Source organism: Anas acuta, chromosome 3, assembly GCF_963932015.1.
Source record: "Anas acuta chromosome 3, bAnaAcu1.1, whole genome shotgun sequence".
NCBI classification, from domain to species: domain Eukaryota; kingdom Metazoa; phylum Chordata; class Aves; order Anseriformes; family Anatidae; genus Anas; species Anas acuta.
The window spans coordinates 17,222,062-17,245,874 of NC_088981.1; the positions used below are offsets into that span (position 1 = coordinate 17,222,062).

The 23,813-nt window shown below is 44.0% G+C and overlaps 1 protein-coding gene and 1 long non-coding RNA gene across 10 annotated transcripts in view; both read left to right on the top strand.

Annotated features, from left to right (window-relative positions):
• The first annotated feature begins 904 nt into the window (after nt 1-904).
• On the top strand, nt 905-20,051 carry LOC137853490 (uncharacterized). Of its 3 annotated transcripts, XR_011094534.1 has the most exons (6): nt 905-1,007; nt 8,312-8,377; nt 10,070-10,191; nt 13,113-13,189; nt 14,499-14,569; nt 14,715-20,051. It is a non-coding gene; the product is annotated as an uncharacterized lncRNA (long non-coding RNA). The 3 variants fall into 3 exon arrangements; XR_011094533.1 differs by lacking the exon at nt 13,113-13,189; XR_011094532.1 differs by lacking the exons at nt 14,499-14,569; nt 14,715-20,051 and having other exon boundaries at nt 13,113-14,040.
• A 1,512-nt stretch (nt 20,052-21,563) lies between these two features.
• LCLAT1 (lysocardiolipin acyltransferase 1) overlaps nt 21,564-23,813 on the top strand; it is a 91,179-nt gene continuing 88,929 nt past the window's right edge. Inside the window, exons 1-2 of one of the 7 annotated variants that reach the window (XM_068675889.1) lie at nt 21,564-21,715; nt 21,852-22,097. The gene's annotated coding sequence lies outside the window, so the exon portion shown is untranslated. Of the gene's footprint in view, nt 21,721-21,851; nt 22,098-22,125; nt 22,336-23,813 lie in introns of those variants that run through there. The other 6 variants (XM_068675887.1, XM_068675888.1, XM_068675886.1 and 3 more) reach the window with 6 other exon arrangements.

Here is a 23,813-nt window from a genome sequence, read left to right on the forward strand (position 1 = left end):
TTGGTATGGTGTAGAAGACACGCTGGAGAGTCAACTCCCAGTTATCCCTACCAGAGCTGCGTGGGTCACTTTTATTTCTGGCCCATAATTAATTGTGAAGGATCCCTGTGAAATGTTTAAGGCCAGCTTCTTTTCTCTTTTGTTACATGGCTTCATTTTTGACCATCTGTATAACATTGCCCTTTGCATTGTGTCATTGCAGAAAAATAAAGGACAAAAGAAAATTATCCAGCTTTTTTTAAACTCTCTCTTTATAGCTGAATGATTCCCAGTTGCACATGTACATGAAAAACACTGCCACTCATTTTGCAAGCAGCTTTATTTTCTCCTCTCAGGCAGCAGGGCTGCTAGAAGTGCCTAAGCCAGCTGTTGTATTTGCAGTGTTGTTTAGGGTTTGAACTGCTCATCTCCCAAGGCTCCTATTCTGGTAGTGCAAAGAAATGACTGTGTTGAAGTATGTGCATGTGGGGGTCTGGGCAAGGCCCCTCTCCCAGACCAGTCAGCCTGGTGGCCCCAACACTGCTGCAGTGGAGACCCCAGTGAGCTAGTGACCCTAAGTGTGCAGCAAGGGCTGCGATGGCTTTGGCCTCTCTGAGAACACCACCAGCACTTCTGAAGTAAAAAGTCACATCTGATGGGATGGCTATGTGTTTCATAAAGGCTGTTTCACTGCCAGCCCTGCTGGGCAACAGCTGCAGCAGCTGGGAGGTTTTCATGTCCAAGAGACCATGCACTGATGCCAGGAGGGCGCAGAGACGCAATGGACTGTGCTTCTCCTCCCTGAAAACCTGGGGTCCCTCCTTCAGGCTGTCTCTGGGGGCTAGGTTAACTCATTTCTCTGTGTTGTTGTCAGCTGTGGGCAATTGCCAGTGTGAAATAGGTGCCCTCTGTGCTCACTCAGGTTTCTGCCCCACCTTAGTACTAGCAAACCCTCTGCTGAACCCTCTCCTGCTCAAGGCCTGGTGATCAAAGCTGTTTTGGGCCTGGAACTGCTGCCCTGGCATATTGTGAGTTTCTGTGGGGATGTCCTAGTAGAACAGAGGGTGTACAGCACAGGGAGGCTGGATAAGGTGTGTTGTAACACCATGCTAGCCAGCTCAGCGTACCCCAGCACAGTAGGAGTCTGTCTTCAGGAGGTCTTAAGCAATTCTGAAGTTGAATTCTGAATGTTGATTTACTTTGAATTTTTTTCATCTTTGTCAGACACTCTTACGGAAGAGAGGCCTTGAGTCTTCTCCCTAACCTGTCACTTCATCATGGGATGAAGTGACTTCATCCCCTCTCCCATCAGACACCAAGGAATTTGCCTGGCATATGCAGTTAGGAGCAGCAGGGAAAGCTGATGAAGAGGGCCCATTCCTACTGCAAGCCAGAAGCCCTGTCCTTCCAGGGACCCCTTTCTCTAATATTCCCTTGTTATATTTTCCCTTACACTGTCATTACCCATGATGTCCTGGCTTCCAAAGTCATCTGAGAGAGTTCTAGGGCAGGCCTTGTGGGCTCTTTTCTGCCATCTACCTTCCCCTGATCTCTCGTACTAGCTTCGTGCTGTGTTTCATCACCTCCACACTGTGCAGGTCTCTCCCTGGGGCATAGGAGGGTAGTGGAAACGTGGTGGCAAGTTAAAGCTTCCCACAGCTTCCAATAAATGTAGAGTGCACTTTGTGTGTTTTTCCAGGTAATACCTGTGTGTTTTGCAAATAATACTGCCGTGAGGGGTCTAAATGTTTGAGGAGAAGTAACATCAGCTCAGTGGAAGGGATGATGGTGAATCAGCAGGAAATGTTCTTTGGTGTGGATATCTAATAGACCCCATGACTCTGTGGGAGGAAAGACACAGACTTTGTGATCTTTTTTCAGTTTTGTTGTTGTTGGTTTGTTCTTGTTTTTAAGGGGTAAGACTGTTCTAAATTCAGAAACTTCAGTACTAGGTAAAGGGTGTGGGCATGTGTGTAGATACTGAACTACTGATTCTTATTATTTATTTTATTATTCATGACAAGAAACCTGGATGAAAGTCAAAGCCCATTCTCTTAGGTCCTGTGCAACCTGTAGGAAAGAGGCTTGTCTTAAACAAACAAACAGAAACCAACACAGCTCTGCCTTGTTAAGCCAGGAGAGATGCTAATTTGCTCATAAGCCTGTTAAAGGGAAATTGCAGACAAGGTATTTTAGTATTAAGCTTGAGCAAAAATGCAGGAAAGGGTGTTCCAGTAGGTGATGATGCTTCTTTGCAGCACCTGCATTGATTTGGCTGTAAAGTATAATAAGCAAATTTGCAGCAGGGAAAATGACTACTCCAGAAGTTTTGTTCTCTGCAGAGAATTCTCCGCACCTGTCAGGAGAGCTGGATCTCTTGACTGCTGCCTAACCTATTTAATCATCTGTTTTTGTGAGTGCTGAGAGCTGGAAAACAGGAATAACAACATGTTTAGAGGCCTGATCCTTTCTCATGACCCACAAGGACTTTCCACCACTCATTCCAAAATGAGAGTTGCAGGTAGCGGAAGTGGAAAAAGTTATGAGGAAAGACAGCTGTGGAGGTTTGGTTTGGACATGTAACCTGAGCTAAAAACAATAATTATTTCCACTTTCCACCCTCATTGTCCCAGACAGCAAACTGAACTCTGGCTACGTGTAAAGACATGCTTTTGACATACTTCTCTGCAAAGTACATAAGACAACATACATGTAAAGCGAAGATTTGGGGTTTCTTCTTTTTTTCACCCTCTCTCCTCTTAACTCCCTTCTAATCTCCAGTATGTGCCCTGAATTCTCTGCACCATGCCACAAAGGAGCTAGCACAGATTCCCTCCAGGCTCAGCAATTCCTATCCAGCTGAACACATGTTTGACAAGATCCCACAGCAGTTATTTAAGCAAAATGTCTGGTGAATCTGTCAGTGTGGGAGTTAGTGCAGACAAATCTGAACCTGGTCTGAGAGATCAGGGTCCATTTGCCCAGTCATTGTGACCTCTGGGCACTGACACTGGACCAGTTGCAATCTCATCTCTCTCCATTATGCTGACACAAAGCCAAGCACTGCATGAGAGCATCCCCAAAGTCGTGTAGCTCATGCTGCTGAGGAGAGCTAGTGCGAAACCCCATGCATGTCCAGTTTAATCAAGACCATTCTCATTTGAGAGTGTTGGCAACCAAGAGCCAGACTGAGTTCCCGGGAAAATCATGCCAGTTACTTGTTGTGGGTCCCTGGCCAAGATGTGTAACTTCTCAGTGCTTTAGTTTCCCCATCTGTAAAACTTGGGTAAAAATCCTGTGATGGTGCCTGACAGAAAGGTATACAAGTCCATTTCAGCCCTGCTGTCCCAACAAGACAGGAAAAACAACAACAACAACAAAACAGTTCAGTAACCTACATGTATAGTGCGTTTCAAGTGTTGGTCAGTATTTGTAAACCTAAAATAACATATTAAACACCATGTACCTGCTATGCAGTTTTACCTCTATTTTTTTTTCTCATTTACAACTCTAGATTTTTTTCCTTCCCTTTTCTTTTCTCCTTTTCTCCCTTTTCAGCTAGTATTCATAGATAAGAAGTAGGAAGGGCAGAGCAGCAGAGCATGTGAATAATTTTAGTTCTTCATGCCCTGAGGTGATCCATGTGAAGTCCACGTATAAGCACTGGTTCCCTAAACCCTGGAGAAATTTAGAGTCTAGTTGTCTAGTTTGCTGCTTAACTCTTAGGACTCCGGAATCACCTAAATAGGAGGCTGATTGAGGAATTACTTCTCTAAGGAAAATCCCATCTGCAGTCAACTTTCAGACCAGGGTCTGTGGTGGCTAACTTTTATCCCTTTCATATCTCACTTCACAAAATCAGTGTCAAAAGTCAGACTGATGACCAAACCCAAGATGCACCTACAGCTCCTGTCCTGTCCTGAAGGCTTCACTTCTTTTGATCTCTGGGACAACAGGCTGGCTATTGTCCATGTGCTGCATTTTTCCCTCTAGCAACAGAAGATGGTGAGTGCTTTCTTAAGCACAGCAGTGGTAAAGGTCAAAGTCAAAGCAGATCTGGCTTTGCCTGAAGTGAAAGCAGGGGTAAGGGGTTGGGTTCCTCACTGGGACATGAGGGAACGGCTGCACAGAATAGCTTTACATCCTGGATGTCTTTGGCAGTCCAAACAGCACAATTGTTCGGCTCTGTGGGTATCACTGCTACATGGGAGCTCCAAATGCCACCCTTGTAGGCAGACGGACATCTTCCAGTCATTTTGTAACTAATACTGCTTAGCACCCTTTTGAGACTGGGATAAGGCTGCAACCACAAACACATATAATCTCAGGTACACAACCACACAAAATTTGACAAAGGAGAGATTCTGTCAGAAAATCATTCAATGGTCTCAACCTGCAAGCCTGAAGCTAAGTGCTTACCCCTGTATGTAAGGAGTCTGTAGTCAACCAGCAGCCTGTTTGAGAAGCCCCGAGTATCCATTATTTTTGCTGTCTTCTCTAAGAGCTAAAGGTCCATAAAATTAATCTAAAAAGCAAGGACTAAGGGAACCATGTTTGTTTGCTTGTGTGTTTTCCCCTGCCATTATCTATCATGACTGTCTGTAGAGCACTGCCCTTTTGTTACTGGACGTGATGTAGCTGGTTCATGATGTGATAGTTTTGAGACAGAAGGGCTCCTTGCTTCATGCCAGGGAGAAGGTCCTAGGGCCATTTTCTCCTAAGACCTTATGGAAAAAGAAGAACTCTGTGTCACCTTACCCAGAAATAGAGGTTTTGGCTTTGAGCTATGAGATGATATCATATCCCCTGCTATGGAAAGTGCGCGTCCAGTGACTAGTGTGCAGGGCTGCTGCACACCCTGCTCATCCTATAGGCAACTGCACAAGTGTTGTGACTGGGGTTTGTACACGTGGAGAGAGGACAAGGCTCGCTGCCTGGGGGTGCAAATGTTTGGGACTGGCATCCAGCGTGTTCCCATCACAGCCTGGCAGGCTGCTCCAGCTGCAGACATGCATTGATTACAGAAGCCAAAGGCTTCGTCTTTCCTTAAGGGGGTTTGGCAGAAAAGTCTACAATGTTTTTTCCAGTCAGCTACACAATAGGTTTTCATGGTACTGTCAACCTGCTTTATCAGTGTCTTGTATAGCGATGTGCAATGGGGTGAGCTTGGCATCAGGTGCATTTTCAGATTTTCTGTGCTTTTCCATTCTGTTGATAGGGTATCCTAGCCTTTCATCCCTCTGCCCTGAGTTCTGTCTTCTGCAGTCTGGCCCTTGCCTAATCAAGTGAGACAGCTCTCCTGTTGTTACTGTTGAAGCTGCAATAAACAGCATATCCATTTCTCCATTTATCTGCTTTTTGAAATCCAGCCTGTAATGCCAGCAATAATTACTCCATTTCTATATTTGGATATCATCAGCACCTCATGAATATCAAATTGTACTGTTATTATCTCTGCACAATATGGGCCAGTCTCCTATCGGTGTAAACATGTATAACTGTGAATATCAGTAGGACTGTCAGAGATCCCAGAATAGACAAGGCTAAACAGGAGTCTGCCATTGTTTGTTTACTGGGGAAGGCAGGGAGAGAAGCAGAGAAGCCAGCTGGAGTTCTGATAGCACAGAGCCCATCCAGCGTTGCTGTGGGTACACACAGCACTCTACTTGTTGGGACCATTAGGAGCAAGTGCAGAGTTCTCTGAGCAAAGCACCATGTTAAAATCCTTGGCATTGGGGTTAAAATCCTGGGTCTTCTGCAAAAACATCTCAGCCCAGAGCAAATTCCTTTGAACACTTACTTGGGCTTTGTTGTTAGACTTTCTCATTGCCCAGGAGATGGTGATGTTTCAAGCTCCAGTCTGACCAGGGCTGATGTAAAAACTTCTTTGTCAAACATCTGAAGCTCAGTGGATTTGGCTGCCTCCTAGGGGACCTCCTCCCCTCTGAATCTCCAGTTGAGGAGACTCTCAGGGGACAGTCTCTCCTCATCACCATCCTTCAGAGCTGTCAGAATACTTCAGCAGCTCATGGCATGGTTTGCCAAGGCTTGCTTGCATTGATGCAGACCCTGGTCTGGAGGTGAGCCCATCCACATGCACTGCTTTCCATTCAGGTCCGTACCTCCACACCACAAAGATATTACAGTCATTAATAATTGCATGCTTAATGGAGTTACATTTTCTTTCTTATTCTTCCCTGGAATTACTGCTCTAGGGTATTTACTTTGTGAATCTGTTGCCACCGTGGCATGGCTAGGCAGGTCCACTTCATGGTGGTATGGTAAGCACAGCTCTTGATCTGCTGCACCAGTGGTACCTCTGCACAAACAAAGCACCATGAAGTCTCCCCAGCCTGCAGACAGGTCTTAGTACCTAACTGTTTATACACACACAAAAAAGTTTTATAAAGTGAAGGAGCTAAAATGCAAGTAAGGGAAAAGCGTAGCTGGTTCACCGCTGGCACTTGGAAGGAGCCAGGCATGAGAGCGACTGCACGACCCAGGGAGGGTGGGCAGGTGAGCCATGGAGCTGGTGGGACAGAGGGACACCAAGAAAATGTTAAAACCTTGTGAGAACAGCTGATTCAGTGAGATTGCAGGTTGTGCTATTCCACAGTAATTTACCCCAAGGTATTGGCATACACACAGCCAAGTACATGTTCGAGTCAAAGCCCTTAAGGAACACCAAAACCAGCCCCTAACATCCTGTTGTCTGCTCCAGATAGATAGAAGTCTTAGTAAGTAAAGCTGGCTTCTTATCAATTCCTCGTCCCTGAAACGGCTGTATAACACCCACCCAATGGTTTCTGTCCTAATTTCTAGAATCAGCCCTCTTTTCAAAGAAGCCTCTGCCAAAAGAGGACATGACTAAGCAAAAGAGGAAGCTTAACTGCAGCAAAATGTGAGTGAAACAGAAAATAATCACCGAGTAAACTTGTACTCGTCCGTTCAGCAGGGAAACAAATCTAGATCAGTCTCCGCAGCCTTGGACTGATCTCACTGGCTCTAGCACAGCTGGCCCAGAGACACAACCAGCATTCAAAACAGCAGTTAAGGACCCCAGGGCAGTGCATGGCACCTATCATTTGCATCTGTTTCGCAGGGGGCTGTCTCCTTCCTAGAGAAGAACTGTTGTATGTGTGTTTATACTGCAAGGGAGCTGTCTATGTTTGGTTTGGAAACGCTATGCTTGCTTAACAAAACCTGAATTTATCCCTGTAATCCTTCCCTGCATCTCCATGGCCAGATTGGAGCAGCCTGTGGAAAAAATTCCTGTCTATTTTCAGAAATAGATAAAAGCATTCAGATTACGGAGCGCAAATCTCAGCTCAAAATGACTGGAAAAATCCATTCAGTGTCTCTGTCACTGACCCCTGTGACCTCTCCAAGTAATGAATTTCAGTTGCTTTTCCCCTGTGCTGCTTCCTTCTCCTGCCACCACCAGTGCTGCTCCTGGAACAGACCCCAGTCCCAGCATCTGCAGAATGTCAGCCCTGCATCCAGCTGCTTATCCCATGGGGATGTGAAAGAGGGATGTGAAAGAGCAGAGTTTGTGGAAATTACTATTGATCTCCCTGCTTAAGACTGTTAGTAGTGAGGTCTTTTTATGTCAGTGGATACAGCTCACAGATTTCAGGATAGCGCTAGCATGCCAAGGAAGAAGTGCTCTCTGCCACAAAAATAAAACTGCCTGGAATCTGTTTCTTTGTACACACTCATCTCAGAGCCATGCTCTGCGCTTGGAGTTGGCTCTGATGCTGGTCCCTTCCCCCTTGGGAGCTCCTAAAGCAAATGAGCCTTTAGCATCACTTATTAGTTCATGAGATTGAAGATTCAGCAGAGAAGATCACTGCTCATTTAAAGGGATTGTGTGTTTTAGGAAGTCCCTGAGGCTCAATGAATTCTGCTCATGGTGGATTAGATGCCCTGTTAGCAAGCAAAATATTAAATGCAAGTGCAGTGAGCTTACATTTCACTCATTTTTCACTTACGGCTTACAGAGTGAGTCTTCGTAATTAATACCAGGGAAGAGGGCATTCAGCTGAACTACAGCTTTTGAAAGATTAACCTTGATAGGATTTTATTTTATTTTATTTTAGACCTTTGTTTTCCTTTCTGTAGTGATCAGAGCAGACCCAGGATGCTGATCCCTTTGTGCTGTGCTCAACAAAGCATCCAGCAGAAATCCTGCAGCCCTCCACTGAGATTCACCCAGCTGCTGAGCACCACCACACCTGCATCTCTTCTGACAAAAACAGGCCAGATCCTGGAAGGTTCTGAGTAACCTGTTTTGGAGCTGAGGTGCTTCAAGATGTCTTTCCATCTGTTTCAGGCTACGGAAGCTAAATGAGCAGTTTGCTGCAAAATGAGACAGTTGGAGAGACCACCTGCTCTGGTGGTGAGTATGTGATTCTAGATGAGATGACAACTTCTGATTGTTGCTCTTAGTCCTGCTAACCAACAAGGGTTTGGGGCAATCAGCTCATTTCACTAAGAAACACAGAAATATATCCAATTTGCAAGGTCTGGGTTAATTTTTATATACTGTGGATACAGAAATACAGATCCACATCCTTCTTGCATTAGGGGATCCAGACCTGGATGCAGCACTCCAAGTGGGGCCTCATGAGGGCAGAGTGGAGGGGAACAGTCACCTCCATGACATACTGCCCACTCCTCTGTTGATGCAGCTGGCCTTCAGGGCTGCAAGCACGCACTGCTGGCTTGTGTTGAGCTTTTTGTCCAACAGAAAACCCAAGTCCTTCTCTGCAGGAAGGCTCTTAATGAGTTCTTCTCCCAGTCTGTACCCATGTCCAGGATTGCCCCAGCCCAGGTGCAGCACCTTGTACTTGGACTTGTTGATCTTCATTAGGTTCACATGGGCCCAATTCTCAAGCTTGTCCAGGTCCCTTTGATGTTATACCTTCCTTCTGTTGTATCAACTGCACCACTCAGCTTGGCGTCATCAGCAAACTGGCTGAGGGTGCACTTGATCTGATTGCCTATGTTGTTGATAAAGATATTAAATAATATGAGTCCCAAGACAGACCCCTGAAGGACACCACTTGTCACCAGCCTCTCCTTGGACATAGAGCCATTGGCCACCACTCTCTGGGTGCAACCTTCAAGCCAATTCCTTATCTGCTGAATGGTCTACCCTTCAAAACCCTCCCTCTCCAATTTGGAGATCAAGATATCACATGGGACCTTGTCAAAGGCCTTACAGAAGTCCAGACAGGTGACATGGCTTGGTCTTCTCTTGTCAACTATGATGCAGTCACTCCATCTTAGAAGGTCACCAGATTGGTCATGCACAATTTGCCCTTGGTGAAGCCATGGTGGCTGTCTCAAATCACCTCCTTGTCTTGCATGTGCCTTGATGTTGCTTCCAGGAGGATCTTCTCCATGATCTTGCCAGGCACAGAAGGCTCACTGGTATCTGAAGCAAGGAATATAATGCCATTACTTAAGATAATATGTACACAAATAGGAATACCACAGGAAAGGCCATTATTGTCTCTAAAGGTTAATTAATCTTAATACCCCTTAGAATTGTCATGAAAAGATACAGATTGATTCAAGGTTACTGGTTCTGCATATGTAGAACATGGGCTGAGTGCATAAGCCTGAACTATATATATAAATATGCAGTTGTGCATTAGAAACAGAAAACAAACTGCAGTTTGTAAAAAAAATAATAATAATAATAATTATAAGAATCTTCAGAAAATCTGGAGGTGTTTCTGTTACGATGATAAGTCTAAGAATTATAACTCCAAGTAAAAACCTAACCTATCGAGAGAAATTAAACGTGGAAATTCAACTCTGACCCATTTGGAAGACAAAATAAGTCCGTGATATCCTGTTCATTCACCAGGGAGCCATACTTACTATTCAATTCTTGCAGCTAGCCAGAATTCAGGTATTTCTATATTCTGTATGATCCAAGTGCTTAAAATTCTTTGGACTGCTGACATCAGCTGAGATGAATGAAAGAAATTCATAGGATCAGTGTGATTCAGGATCTTCCTGCAGTGTGTAATGACCGCAGGAATATCTCCTATTTACATAACTCTCTTTTTCATTCCAGGAGTTCCCGGGGCATTATGCAAACCCTTCAAAAGAGAGATCACTGCAACTACCACCACTGAGCTCCCCTGCTGTGAGCTGACAGCTACTCAACAGGAAACAACTACACTGCACAGGCAGCATGTAGGGCCACTTGGATGGGTGCCTTATGGAGAAAAAAAAAAGGGGGGGAGGGGGTGTGGAGGGTGGGAGGAGAGAGAGAGAGAAAAGAACAGAGCTAAAAGGAAATGTTTCAACACTGCTGGGGAAGATGAGCCCTGCTCCTCACTGAAACTGCCCAGACAGCCTCTCTCACCTCTGCTCACTTCACAGGAGGCATTGGGCAGCCAGGGGAGTGGTTGGCTGTGTTACCCAAATTCCGAGCAGTGCTCTGCACAGCTCTGCTGTAACACCCGCTAGTCTACACAGCTCTCCTTGGTCATCAGTGCTGTGTAGGGGAGGGAAAGATGAGCAAATCTGCCTGGAGAGTTGCCCATGGGCAATTCCTGTTGCCTCTGCTACTATTTGGACCGTATCTCCAGTCTATCTCTGTCTTTTCCATGTAGTCTCCTTCCTTGGTCCTGACTATGATCCTGCTTCTTTGTGTTCTGGAGTCAAGGTGTTATATTGTTTTAGTGGAGGATTTAAGGAAATGAGAAAGAACCTCTCTTTTCTTCTGGGAAAGATAGTTTGCAAGCATCTCAGGAGGATTCTCTTAGGTTTTCTGAATAGGTTTCTAGGTTTAGGATGGGCACAAGGTGTAAGTTATTTAGGCAAAAGACTGTCATGTGAAAAACCTGGAAAATATAAAAATCCTTCAAACTCAGCATTTTCCACTCACACCTTCCCAATAATTTCTAACTCCACATCTTCATCCCTAAGAGTAATGCGTAGGTTTGAGCTTAGCTGAATGCGGCAAAGAATCTACATAAGTGGTGTAAATCCATCTTTTTATCATCCTTTATCAAGAGGGACCAAGGGGGGTATATTAAATCAAATATTTCCTCTGTTCTTAACCACCGGACAGAAAGGTCACACTAATTACATCAGATGCATTTTCTCAAATTTCCCTGCTTCTATTATGAGTGTGAGGCTTATCTAAGAGGAACTATTCTGACCGCTAGCAAACACAGCCTGTCTTATCCATGTCTCAGTTCCCAAATTAACCAGGTGATGAGGAGAGCCTCATGGGATACAAGTCATGGTGACAGAAACGGGCAGGTCATGGCTTTTTACAATTTTTATAAGCATGGCAGAAATGATCCAATTCTATTACTGCAGAGCTCTGTCCACGTATGCAGGGGCTGGGAGCACTGAGTTGACAGGCACTGTGCCAGTAGACACTGCTCAAGACTACATGGCATGGACCTTGGCTTAGTAGGACCAATGAATGTCTTTTTTTATGCTGTATGAATGACCCTCTGCCTTTCCTCTGATGCTTAGACATGTTTTAGAGTTGCCATTGTGAAAATCGTAGGAGTGGTGAAGCAGACATTGGCTTGGTCAGGAGATACGGGAAGAGAAATGAAGAACAGGTGGGAAAGAAGCCATGTTCATCATGCTGCAGATGAGCCTTCATATTCTCTGACAAATGTGTGTCATGGAATCATAGAATCATAGAATATCCTGAGTTGGAAGGGACCCTTAAGGATCATCAAGTCCAACTCTTGACACCGCACAGGTCTACCCAAAAGACCTGTGCGGTGTCCCTCTAGCAAATACCACAGTATTGCTAGTTGTCATCTCAAACCCTGCAGTATCACTAATACAAACTGGAGTGTTTGGCTTTTCACTACTTTTCCTTGTTTAGTATTTTGTACTTATTTTCTGAAGTGTGCCTCAAAAATTGGAGATGATAAAACACAGGCCAGCCTTTGGTGGAAAGGATGGTGCGAGGATACTCCTGGAAAGCAGCAGGGTTTAATTTTTATCTCTACTCAAAATAAATTTGCCCAGAGGTGGAAGTGGTAAAAGCAGTTTTTGGTAGAAAAGAAAATTGTTGTCATACTTGAAAATGGGAAGCACAACAAAAAGACACTGTTAAAAAGGAAGAAAAGTAAAATGCCATTAGATCTTATTCTTTCAAGATGAGGCTCAGGCGTGAAACTGCAATGTGCGACAGAACTCTGCCACCAGATGGTTACATAGATTGGAAACGAGCAACAGGGAAGAAATATGGTGCTTTCTTACATGATGCAATAAGATGTTGTGCTTCCTGGCCACATATAAAATTAATTTATAACAGAAGCACACCAGAAATGCCTGAGGGTAACGCTAGCCACAGAACATCAGAGCTTTTTTTTTTCTTTCTTTCTCTCCAGCATGAATAATGGGACTGACATTTTTCTTAAAACAATCTCGGAATGGGTGGTTGGAGAGAAAGATCAAAGATCCATGTCTCATAGGCTGCATCAGGAAAAAGTACGTGTGTAATCTGATCTCATATGCACTAATATACACCTATGTCCTCTGTCACATGTACTAGGGTAACCCTTAAGGTTGTTTTTTTGCAACAGACCTCTACAATGGTGACATTACTAAATTAGTATTATTACTATGAATAATTGTATCATTTTCTCTGATTCTAGTTGTTCTCACTCATTTTCTTCTAATGCATGGTGGTGGTACCCATCACTGGAGTGACTGGAAACATTTCACGTGTTTTATGGTGTATAGTTTTAATGTTCTCTGAACAAAGGAGACAAGTAAACTTTTCGACCCTGAAAGTAAGGGACAGATGTGGAAAATATTTAAGCTCTGGGCTCTATGAAGGCCACAGTAACCTATTAAAAACCAACCAATCAAACAAAAACCCTCCCACTGAATCCATTAAGCTTTATCTTAAGCTGAAAAGACCAGAGCAATCAGAGCTGCCTATCAGTGAAAAGAATGGGAAAAATGGATAATCAATCTTGCAATGCATTTTTAGTAGTAAATTGGCTTGACCCAAGAGCTGTGTGTCTCAGAGGACTGAATGACAGTGCTGAGTGGTAGGTGATGAAGGTCCATGGAGGCAGGACAGACTCAGGTGATGGTTACAACAGTGCAAATCTCTCTTCCTGCAGAAACACTGGATCATCTGAAGCAGGAGAAACCACCACTGGGGAGTAGGTTGAGAGACCTGGATGATCTTAATGCCTCAGTTAGGTCTCTTTGTCTTAGTGTCAGCTCCTCCCCAGCACTGCACATATGCTTTCCTAACCACAATACTATTTGAAGCCTCCACCTTGGTTAACATTTCATCATTCACACTCTGAGAATTATCATTTCCTCTAGATGTGCTGACAAAACTCATTGTTTATTGCTCACAGCACGTCAGAACTGCTGATTTTGCTTTGGACTGCAAGATGTTTGGAAAGCCACATGCTTTTCCTGCAGCCAGCCCAATTCCCTCCACGCCGGCCTCTGTTGCTGTGGTTGCTCTCACCCAGAATGCCAGATCCTGTCCCTCACAAGTTAGAGCAGATGAGAAAAGCTTCTTGAAGAAGTGATGGGTTTCATATCTTCAGCATCAAATCCACAGAATCATGGAATTCCTTCTGATAGCCAGATACACAGCCCCTCTAGCAAAGGTAGCCAAGTCTTTTCCACCTTGCTTGCCTCCAAGTCTGTGGATAAGTCTGTCAGAGGAGGGAGCCAGGGAGGATGATCTAGATGTAAGTGCCCACCATTCACTACCCCAGCAGTGCCTACTACACCCCAGGGACATTACTGGGGTCTCTCCCTGGCAGCAATACTACTCTGGAAAGATTATAACTCGGAGGAGGCCAAAATACAGCACCTGAGTGTTGGCTTTGCTCTGTTGGCCCTCCAAGCAACAAACAGGATGATTGGAGTGGGAAGTGGGAAACTGGAGTAGTCCTGTGCTCTCAACCTCTCCAACAAGAAATGGGAGTAGCACCTGGCAGATCACCAGCCTGTTATCATGCCACAATCATGAATGATTGCTAAATGTTGCAGCCAGAGAAATGCAGATCATTATTAATTACTGCATTTCATATGACAGGACATATATTTCTCCATAAGTCACTGGCATCTAAGCTAACACAGGTAAGACAAAGCTATTCCTGCAGATCTGTATGTTGCCCATGGCTGCATGGCTGAGCTCTCATTTCAGTCCAGGAAAAGGAAGAGCTGAGTTTTTGATGAAAGCTCTATTTCTGTGTTGCAGGGCAAGTAGTGAACAACATAATCTGATCTACGAAACTATGGGCTATGAAGACTGTGGGCAGGAGCGTGCTACTGGCAGTACTGTCCTTCCTCACTCCCCACCTCACTGTCTTGCTTTACTGCCTCAGCCTGGCAAGCCCCTGTAGACGTGAGCTGCGTTGCGCAGCTTGTTATCCCAAATTTTGTTTGCATCATGCTGGATCTGTCCAGGTGGTTAAGCAAAAGGCATCTTTTTGTTGTTGTTGTTGTTTTTACCATGCAATTGCTATGTCTTTTATTAGGCCTTTGCTTTTCCCGTGAGGAATAATCTCTGGAAACTTGGATAGGATCCTTTGGCTTGCATTAGAAAAAGGTAATAAAATCTTGGGAACCCAAAATGCTTCACTGTTGTTTTCACCAAACATCTTTTCCCATTTTGAAATGTGCTTCTCTGTTCTAATTTGTTTCATTATTTAGGGAAAACTTCTTCCTAACCTGCCAGTTTTCCTTCTTTCCAGCAGACCTGTGCCCTCCAAGAGCCCCGCAGACCTTAACTCTGCATTCCACCACACTTCTGACTCTCTGTAGAGCTACAAGGAAGTCGATTATTTCCTCATTGCTCTGGCTTCTCCATCTGTCACTTTACGACATAATATTTACTTACCTTTTCAAAGCACTTTAAATCTCCATAGGAATGCATTATAAAAGTTCATTAGAGTTATTACTGTTCTCCATTGTGTAATGCTGAAAAATGGCTTATGCAAGCCTGGCTCCTCTGTTGCCTCTCTGACCCCATCCACTGTCCAGGTGCTGCTGCCTCCTCTGGGGACAGCAGTAATGCTCCCTTGGTTTCCCAGTCTCTCGGATCCTACTTGTCTGAGATAGGATAGGATCCTACTGAGCCTGAGAGAGGGACAACTGCCTAGTCTCCTACATGTTGGTTCAGAGACAGGCAGATCTGGATTCCAAGGCTGCTGCTTTTCTTTCTGCACTGCTGTTGAACATGCCTGCATTTGAGTTCCAGTATATGTTTTCATGGGCTCCAGTACGACCTGTGTGATCTCAAAGCTCCTTTTGTGTGGTGGGAAGGCTGAAGACCCTGCTGAGAAAGACTTTGCCAAATGTTGATGTGCTGCTGACTCTGACCTGTTTTCTCTGCCACAGCGTTTTTCTATTTAGTACGTAGTTACATTTTTGTTGTTCCTTTTTATTTTCTGTCGTGTCAAAACACTTATTTTCAGTGATACAAAATGCTGTCAAAACACCGAGTACTTGAACTGACAACACCACGTAGTTGTCACAGGAGCTTCTACTAAACAGGCTGGTGATAGGAATCCAACGGGTGTGGACTGGTGAGACTCTTCCATGCTCTTCTTCCTCTCCCTCTTCATCCTTTTCTGAGGCATATTGGTCAGCACACTCACCGTTTTGTGTTAAACAGCTGCCATGTTTTAAGCCAGAGGTGACTGCATTTCAGAGACAAGCAAATGTACTTCTGTATTGTTGCCAGACAGTGATCTCATGTACTTTAGCCTTGTTTTTTCAAATGGTGCTGCTGGATGTTAGTGGTACAGCTCTAGCCTGACCCCAACGTAAGAGAGATCTGATCTAATTCCGCTACTTTTTGGCATCCAAAAAATGTTAAGTATATATTTTAGAATAACGTACATTCTGCCATCCTGTTAACTCCTGTTTCACAGGGACTTGTTCTCCCTCCTAGCCCATTATTTTGACCAGAACTGGTGACTAATGGAAGCAATTTGTAGGAAGCATGCTGTTCCCAACTGACCAACAGCAAATTGCTAATGACTGACATTAGAGTGACTGTTTTCCACAGAGGAAGAGTTGAAAGCCCATCGCAAGCAGCACCAGTCGCATTAACAACAAAACAAACCACCCTGACACTGGCACCTGCCATTTATCCTGGCTACTTCTTGCCTCCTTCTCTGGCACGTCTGTAACACCACACCAAAATACACCGTGTATTTGTTTATACAAACATGAAAAGCAATTTAAAACACTTCAGTTTGGTTTTGACATTATGGAGAAAATACTAAAAATACTAATGCACTGCAAGGAGCAATTCTGCACTGCTCAGGAGATGGTGCATGGGACTTAGTAGATCATTTCCATCTCTGAAATTTCTGAGACGTGATGAATGGAATTTCTTAGTATTTGAAACAAGAGAGGCATGTTTAAAAAGACTGGAATGGACTGCAGTGTAAAATCTTTGTAATTCAAAAAAGGCAGTCTTGTTTTTTATTGCCCTTTTGGGGGAAGTCTCCTGTGAACCAAACAGCCAATAAGTAAAATAAATATTTCTGAATTAAATCCATCTTCTCATAGGCTTTGGGGAATTTGAAAAAACAACAGTAATTTATTGAATTACCTTTCATGGTTATACCTGCAGATGCCTTTTGAATTTGATAGCTAAAACACTAAACTCCTAGTGTTTCTCAAATCGGCTAAATTCCCTATGTCATCTGTACCAGTTACTATATTTGTAAGGCAGTAAACAGTGGCATTTATTGTTTGCTGTTCATGGGACTGTGCAGAAGAACAAGTTTAGTCTGTTTCCAGAGATGTACACCTACCTTGCTGGCACCAGAAATATTACACTAGCTTAAATCAGTGCAATCTTTCCATGCTGTCACTGCCTTCCCTGTTCTGATGTTCACTGCTGTGCTGATGCCCTTTGAATTAGGGCCCCTTCCCTACTTCTGCTGTTTCTGAAAAATTTAACAAGTGCAGCTTAGGCGTGTTATGAGCAGCTAATGAATTTCGCTATCTAAGCGGGTATGTTGGCTCTGATATCTGCTTTCCTTTGTAAGAAGATGGAGAAATGAACGTCCTTATGTTGACTTGTCAAATCCTTATCTTGAAGCCTCCAGAAAAGTAGGAAAATGAAGGCAAGCAGGTGAATGACCCAGGTATCAAGTACCTCATCTCTTCTCATAGGCAGTGGAATTTGCATAGAAAACTCAAGAGAGAGGAAAAATCCAGGTGGATATGGAATACTGCAGTTTTGGCAAATGAGTGACAAAGTGTGTTAGGGCAGAGCACAGGAATTAGTTCTGAGCAATCCCAGAAGGTTTCAGGACAGAGTGCCTAGAGGTTTTGATGTTGGCATCTAAGATGCTCTCTGGGTTGGAAGTCTCTGGGGAGAGCATCTCATAACCTCTCACCTGTTGCATTTATGATCCCTTCTCATCTTTTTCTTCCTGTGACACAATCCTTTCCTCTTCCTCTTCTTCCCACTCCTTTAATTTACTACTTTATAACAACTCTGAGGCTAATTCTGCAGTTGCTTACATGGCAAAGGACCATTAGGAAAGCATTTAACACATTCCGATCTTATTTAGGAAATAGCCATGTGAACGGTAGACCCAGACCCTCAGCAGATTGATAAGGTGCTTGTGGGTCACATTCTGAAAATATTTTGATGCAAGCTTAACCATGTACACCATGAGCTGTTAGAGAGTCTTCATGTTACAGTGACAGAGGCTTTTGCAAAGAACAAGAGAACATGAGTTTTCTTTTTTTTTTTTCTCTCTCTTTTTTTTTTTTTTTTTCAGTTCAGATAGAGGCCCCAAGGGAGCCTTGTCTGCAAGTAAAACACAGAACTAAGCAATAGTGATTAAAAAGCAAAATGTTTTAGGTGCACTGCTATTATCAGTGAAGCTGGTTTCAAGTTTCCCCTCTTTTCTGTTGTCACTTTTAGTGGCTTGGTAGGAGCTTCATGATGCCACTCGTAATTCCTGGTGAGCTGTGCCATCACACGACTAATTAAAGGAGCACTCTGCAAATCATATCACTGAAAACCTTTTGTAAAGCCTACGCTGGTTACAGCCAAAAAATGCTCTTCTCCTGTGTTACTGATATCTTAAATTCTTTTATCTTCATCTATACATTTCAAAGTCCTAGCAGTGCATGGACAGTAGCTTACCTCAGTTCCTGTTTTCACTTTCTACTTCTCAGGTGCTAGCACAACTAAAATGTTTGAATCATTTTTAATTTTAATTCCAATCCCTTTCAGAGAGCTCTCATTAATTCACCCCCATCCCCTTGCCTCCAGTAATCTCTTTTTTTTTTTTTTTTTTTTTTTTTCTCCACACAAGTATTCCTTACACAGCCACAGTGGCTTTTAGTCTGGCTGCAAGTTCCCCTCTAATAGCTTTTGAACACATCTGAGGAATTTCTGTCCGATTTGATGGAAGGGTAGCAGTCTCAGAAACAATTACATTCCTACAAGATCTGTTAATACTGACAGCATGCCAGAGGAGAGAGAACTAAATTCATGCCCCCAGTGAGAAAACATTATTATTGTTCTTGGCAGCTGGTACACACTAGCCAACCTGTACCTACCACTTCTTGCCTTGTGCGGTTGTTGATTGTGGTGTGGGGAGGAGATAAGATTAATGCAGTGGGGAAGGAGGTAGGCTGAGGGATACAGGGAGCAAATCTGGTGGAATTCAGGCCTCCCTCCTTCCAGCTCTCCCCACAGTTGTTTCGGGACTAAATTAAATCCAAGATTTTTTTTTTTTCTTTTCTTTCTAATATGTCAAAAGCTCAAACAAAACTTCAAATGGCATTATTTTTGTGGACATAAAGCCATTACCTAATAGTTTTAACAAAGCCTTTTGAAATGTACATACATTTCCAGTCAGCCAGATTCTTTCTTTTTCACTAAATACTGAACATTCTTTTCTTCCCCTCGCTGTTGTCTTTGGCTGTAGAAGTTGTACTTTCCACTTTCATAAAAACTGCAGGGGTAATATGACTGCATGTATAGTTTTTGAGTAGACTTCTTGCATTCTGACAAAATGGCTATGTTAACTCATCTCGCAGCGGTTTGAGGGATTGCATGCTTTGCTTGTGTAGCTGTGACTGAAAATGCAGTTCTGTGTATTTTCTAGTACTGCCATGCTGAACAGTTGAAAAGCTGTCATGTTCTTCTTCACAGTAGGCTACACAACTATGTGATAGACAAAATGATACCTCTACAAAATGTACAAAATTGCTTTGTGTTCTTTAAGGAAAACAAAAATGCCATTACATGTTTTAATCTTTCTTAACAATTTATTTTCTCCACAGTTATAAGTAAAAAGTCTTAACTGGAAGATTGTGTAGCCAGGCATTGGTGCTGTAACAAGCAAAGCTGTATAGCGTTTCACATTTTCTCATCCGTCTTTAGTTAGTATCTCCTGACAGCATTCCCAGAAAAAAAAAACACAGTGTCGTTACCATGAGATATTGTGTCCTAAGAAAATGTCTTTACATATCTCTCATTCACTCCTTTATCTCTGAGGGTAGTTTCCCAAGGGATCCTTTGCACTAGTGCCCTGAACAGCCAAAAGTTTGCCTTTCTGAGATTTAGTGTCTTGATTTTATATTCTGCCCATCCTGAATCCATCGAGACTGAGAATTCTACCAGAGCATGTTCACCAAAGCCCAGGGTATCTCCAGTCTTGATCCACCTGGTAAGTTTTTCGGCGTTGGTGAGCAACAGGTCCAGCAGTGTATCTCCTTTGGATGGGTTTTCTGTCACCTCTGCTAGGAAGCTATCCTCAATGCATTCCAGTAGTCTCCTGGATTGCTTGCAGTTTGCTGTGTTGCTTTTCCAGTAGGTGTCAGGGTGGTTGAAGCCACCTAGAAAGATCAGGGCCTTGAGGCATGATGCTTCCTGTATCCTGTAGCTGAAAAAACAGCTGTTCATCAATATCCCCTCCTCTATCGGGTGGCCTGTAGAAGACACCAACCATGAAGTTTCCTGTGTTGGTTTGGTTTCTTAATTTTCACATGCAAGCTCTCAACCTATGCATTGCCGTTCTTCAAAGACAGCTCCGTGCAATCAATCCTCCCCACCACTTTTTTTATTATTATTATTATTTTTTTTTTATCCCACTAAGTTTCTGTGACAGCAATCATGTCATATTTTTCTAGATGGGCAGTGGCTACCAGCTCCTTCTGTTTTATATTCATGATGTGTGGTATAGAGGTACTTCATTTGGTCTTTTGACTGTCTGACCTTTTTGACTTTTTTGTCTGACCTTTCTGGAGGGACAAGATGGTGATATCCAGTAGAAAGACCAACTTATTCATCTATGAGGCTGAAAAACTGGTTAATGAAAGTGTCTAGCAGTGAGGGCAAGCCCTGGCCCAACGCAATAGTAAGAAGATGAAGGGTTGAGGCATCACTTGAAACTGTAGGTGGTTTGAAGGAGAGGCTTTTGGACAAGGATTTAAAGTACTCCGAGAATTCAGTTGAGCATTGTATCAATTTTAATGTTTAGCTTTACAAAGAAAAGGGATGACAATGGAATGTCCAACATTTTTAGGATGAGATTCCTAGATTCCTGGAATGTTCATTTACTAGTTTTTTATTTTCAATATTGACCAAATTGATTCATGATTTTCAGCTCCACAATGGTACTTATTAAGGCAACGCACTCTCAATGAATGATGATGATAGGTGCCTCCCAAGAGCTGATGTTGGCCTCAATATTACCGACAGCAGAAAACAGGGATCCCACCAATGGAGTGGCTATGGGGCAATATATCTCAAAATGGTTATGGAGCCTGGTTTTGCCCTGGTACTTGAACTTTACAGATTTGCTGAGGGATGTGTTTGCCATGCACATGAAATGGTTAAGGGGTCAGAAAGAGAACCCAGATCACTTTGGCCCTTATCCAGCAGCTCCAGTGAGCAGGCCACGGGCTTGGCTTGGTTTTAAAAAAGCATAAAGCTTCACTTTAAACCTCCTGGAGTTTTCTGTCTTGGGCTGAGGGTTTAACCAGATCCATTTACCTTATAAAAACACGTGTGTGGAAAGAGTATAAAGGGGTTAACTGAGTCAACACCGCGCAGCTGTAAAGTTCAGCGCAATAAAGCTGAAAACACTGCCAGTTTCAGAGAGAATTCGGACTAACCGCCCCCAGGCCTGCCCTAACAGCACTGGAAATCATTCCACAGCCCTTTGCTGCTTTCTTTCCTGCCTCACTGACAATTTTACGAGAAAACCCGTTGCCAGCAGCAGGAGGGTATTTTGCCTGTAATGCAGCACGCTCGGGCAGATTAGCTGTCACACTTTATAGCTAATGACAGAATTAAGACGATTTTACTGTTATTATTGTTGTTATTTTTATTATTGTTTTACCACATTTATTTATTTTATTATATTATTTATTTATCGCACCACAGGGCTGCATCACCCAACGGCCGTTGGCGGCCCTGTTTCGGGGAAGAAAAGCCTGGCACGGGTACGAAGGAGGGCAGAGGAGAGGTGGTGCAACACGAATTCCTCTCGTTTTGACCAAACTGTTGCAAAACGTGGCCGAAAACCACCCGCGTGTGTGGTTTTAAGGCAGGCCGGGCGCGGCGGCGGCGCCATGGCAACGGCTTCACCGCCGCCTCCGGAAGAGCCGGGGCGGGGCGGAGGCCGCAGCGCCAAGATGGCGGCGGCCATGGCGGCGCGGGGCGGCGGGGCGGCCCCGTGAGCGGGCGGGGGCCTCCCCTCAGGTGAGGCGAGGCGAGGCCGGGCCCCGGCCCCGGGGGGCTCCGTTCGGCTGGGTTCCGAGGCCGGGGCCGCGCCGCAGCCGTGGGGCTCGCTGTGTGGCGCGGCCCGGCCTGACCTGGCTCCCCTTTTCCTCCCCAGGCATGGCCGGAGCGCTGTAGGGCCGCGGAGATGCCGGGCGGGGCCGCGGCGCAGGAGGGTGCCTGAGAGCGGCCGGGAGCTGCCGTGTGGGAGATGTACGTCCCGAAACCTCGGCTGCGCCGCTGTAATGCTGTCTGGAGAAACAGTCGCGTGGTTGTTGTAACCTCAAGCCTCAGTGGTTGCCCTTCTTGAGGAAGCAGAGCCGGGGCAGGCTCCTGGGGAAGGTTGCAGTGAAGTTCTGTGCAGGTTGCTTTCAGGTTTTTTCCAACCATACCCGTGTGGTTTTTCCCTAGTCGCCGTGCCTCTTGTCGCTTCGCCCATGGGTGACGCCATGCGTGCTGCTATCTCGGCTAAATTTACTCCCTAGCAAAGCTAAACTTTGACCCAAATGCCCCTTGTGCAAGAAGTGCGGGATGGGGATCAGAACAAGGCGTATGTAACTTACACCAGCTAAACCACTAAGAACTTAACTGGCTGCAGAAAGGTGGGCACCAGACACAAATGTGAGAGTTAAACTATGTGTGCAGCCTCACTTTGGTTCTCGTGTATCCGTTGTGATACAGTTCTTGGATGTAATTACTCCATTTTTAAGCTGTACTTAACCTAGTTCATTGAGTGGGGTGTGTTTACATAACGGGTTGTGTATTTTCCTTATTGATTGCTAAGTATCTCCATAGGAGACATTTCTTCTTTTAAAGACACCGCCTAATCTCTGCTTTTGGTTACATAGACTTTTCAATAACGCTTACTGTGGCAATGTTTTAATCAAGCACAAACTTATTCTGCAGTAACATGGGGAAAAGAAAAAAAACAGTCTATTTGTTTTTCTTATTGCAAAATGGGGAGACTAGGATTAAAAAATAGAGAAGTCAAAGTACACGTTAAAATGAACACTGCAGAAATGTTGATTGGTGCATGAGATTTTGTAGTGTTTGTTAATACTCAGAACAGAGAGCTTCAGTGGGGATTTTAGGAATGTTAAGGTTACTTGATCCAACAAATCCGTTCTGTTTGCTCAAGTGGCAGGCTGTCATGTCTTTCATCTGTTCCTGTAGAGTCTCTGCTTCTCTAGCAGCTTCTTCTAATGATGTCTGTCCCTTTTTTCTTTCCTTGTTTCTTACTTCTGTTTTCCACTGACGGTCTTTTTCGAGGTTGTCCCCTTGTTCACTTGTTTCTTCAGGTTGCGGTGCTGAGAACAGGCAGACAAGATTCCATGTTTCCTGTGTCCGATACCAAGTTGCATAATCTGGTTTAATGTTTTATTAGCTCTGGACTGGGATCTAGCTGGCTTGTTTGCATTGTGCAGCAGTGTTTGGTGAGTTCTTAGAGTTAGAATAGTGAAAAATGGAACCTGTAGAGAGTTGACTTTTTGAAACAGATCCATTCTGAGTGTGTGAAAAGGCTTGCACTTCGGTTTATGTAACTTCTTGTTGACTTGGACAAAAAGTTGATGACTCCTGAAAGACAGCTGTGTTTTATAAAGGCTCTTGTTGCTATTGCAGGACAGGATGAGCAGGTAGAGAGTTAGCAGACTTCTTTGAACCTAGACAAAACATTTCTTCTTTTTTTTATGGAATTTTTCTCTTAGGTTTTCTAATGGAGGGAGGCTTTACTGATCAATACAAAAAGAATTGCTCAACTTGGTTTCAATACACTGTCCTTTCATAAGTTTGAGAAAATTAATTTGCCTTTAATCTGACAATGGGCTTATTCTTTTCTGGGGATTCCTTGAAACAAAACTGTTTTTTCATCTTGCTGCTTTGAAACAGTCTTTTCCAAGACTTTCTCTGTAATACTAAAACTCCTGTGGCTCGCAGGTGTTTTGATCATCCTTTGGTATAAAACGGCTGTTCATGTCCTTTTGGGTATCAAGGTACAAGAAATGAAATGAGAAATAAAACCAAGCACATCATTTCTCTTGCTAAACTGAAGAGAACCAGTAGCAAGTAGTGCTGGTTCTGA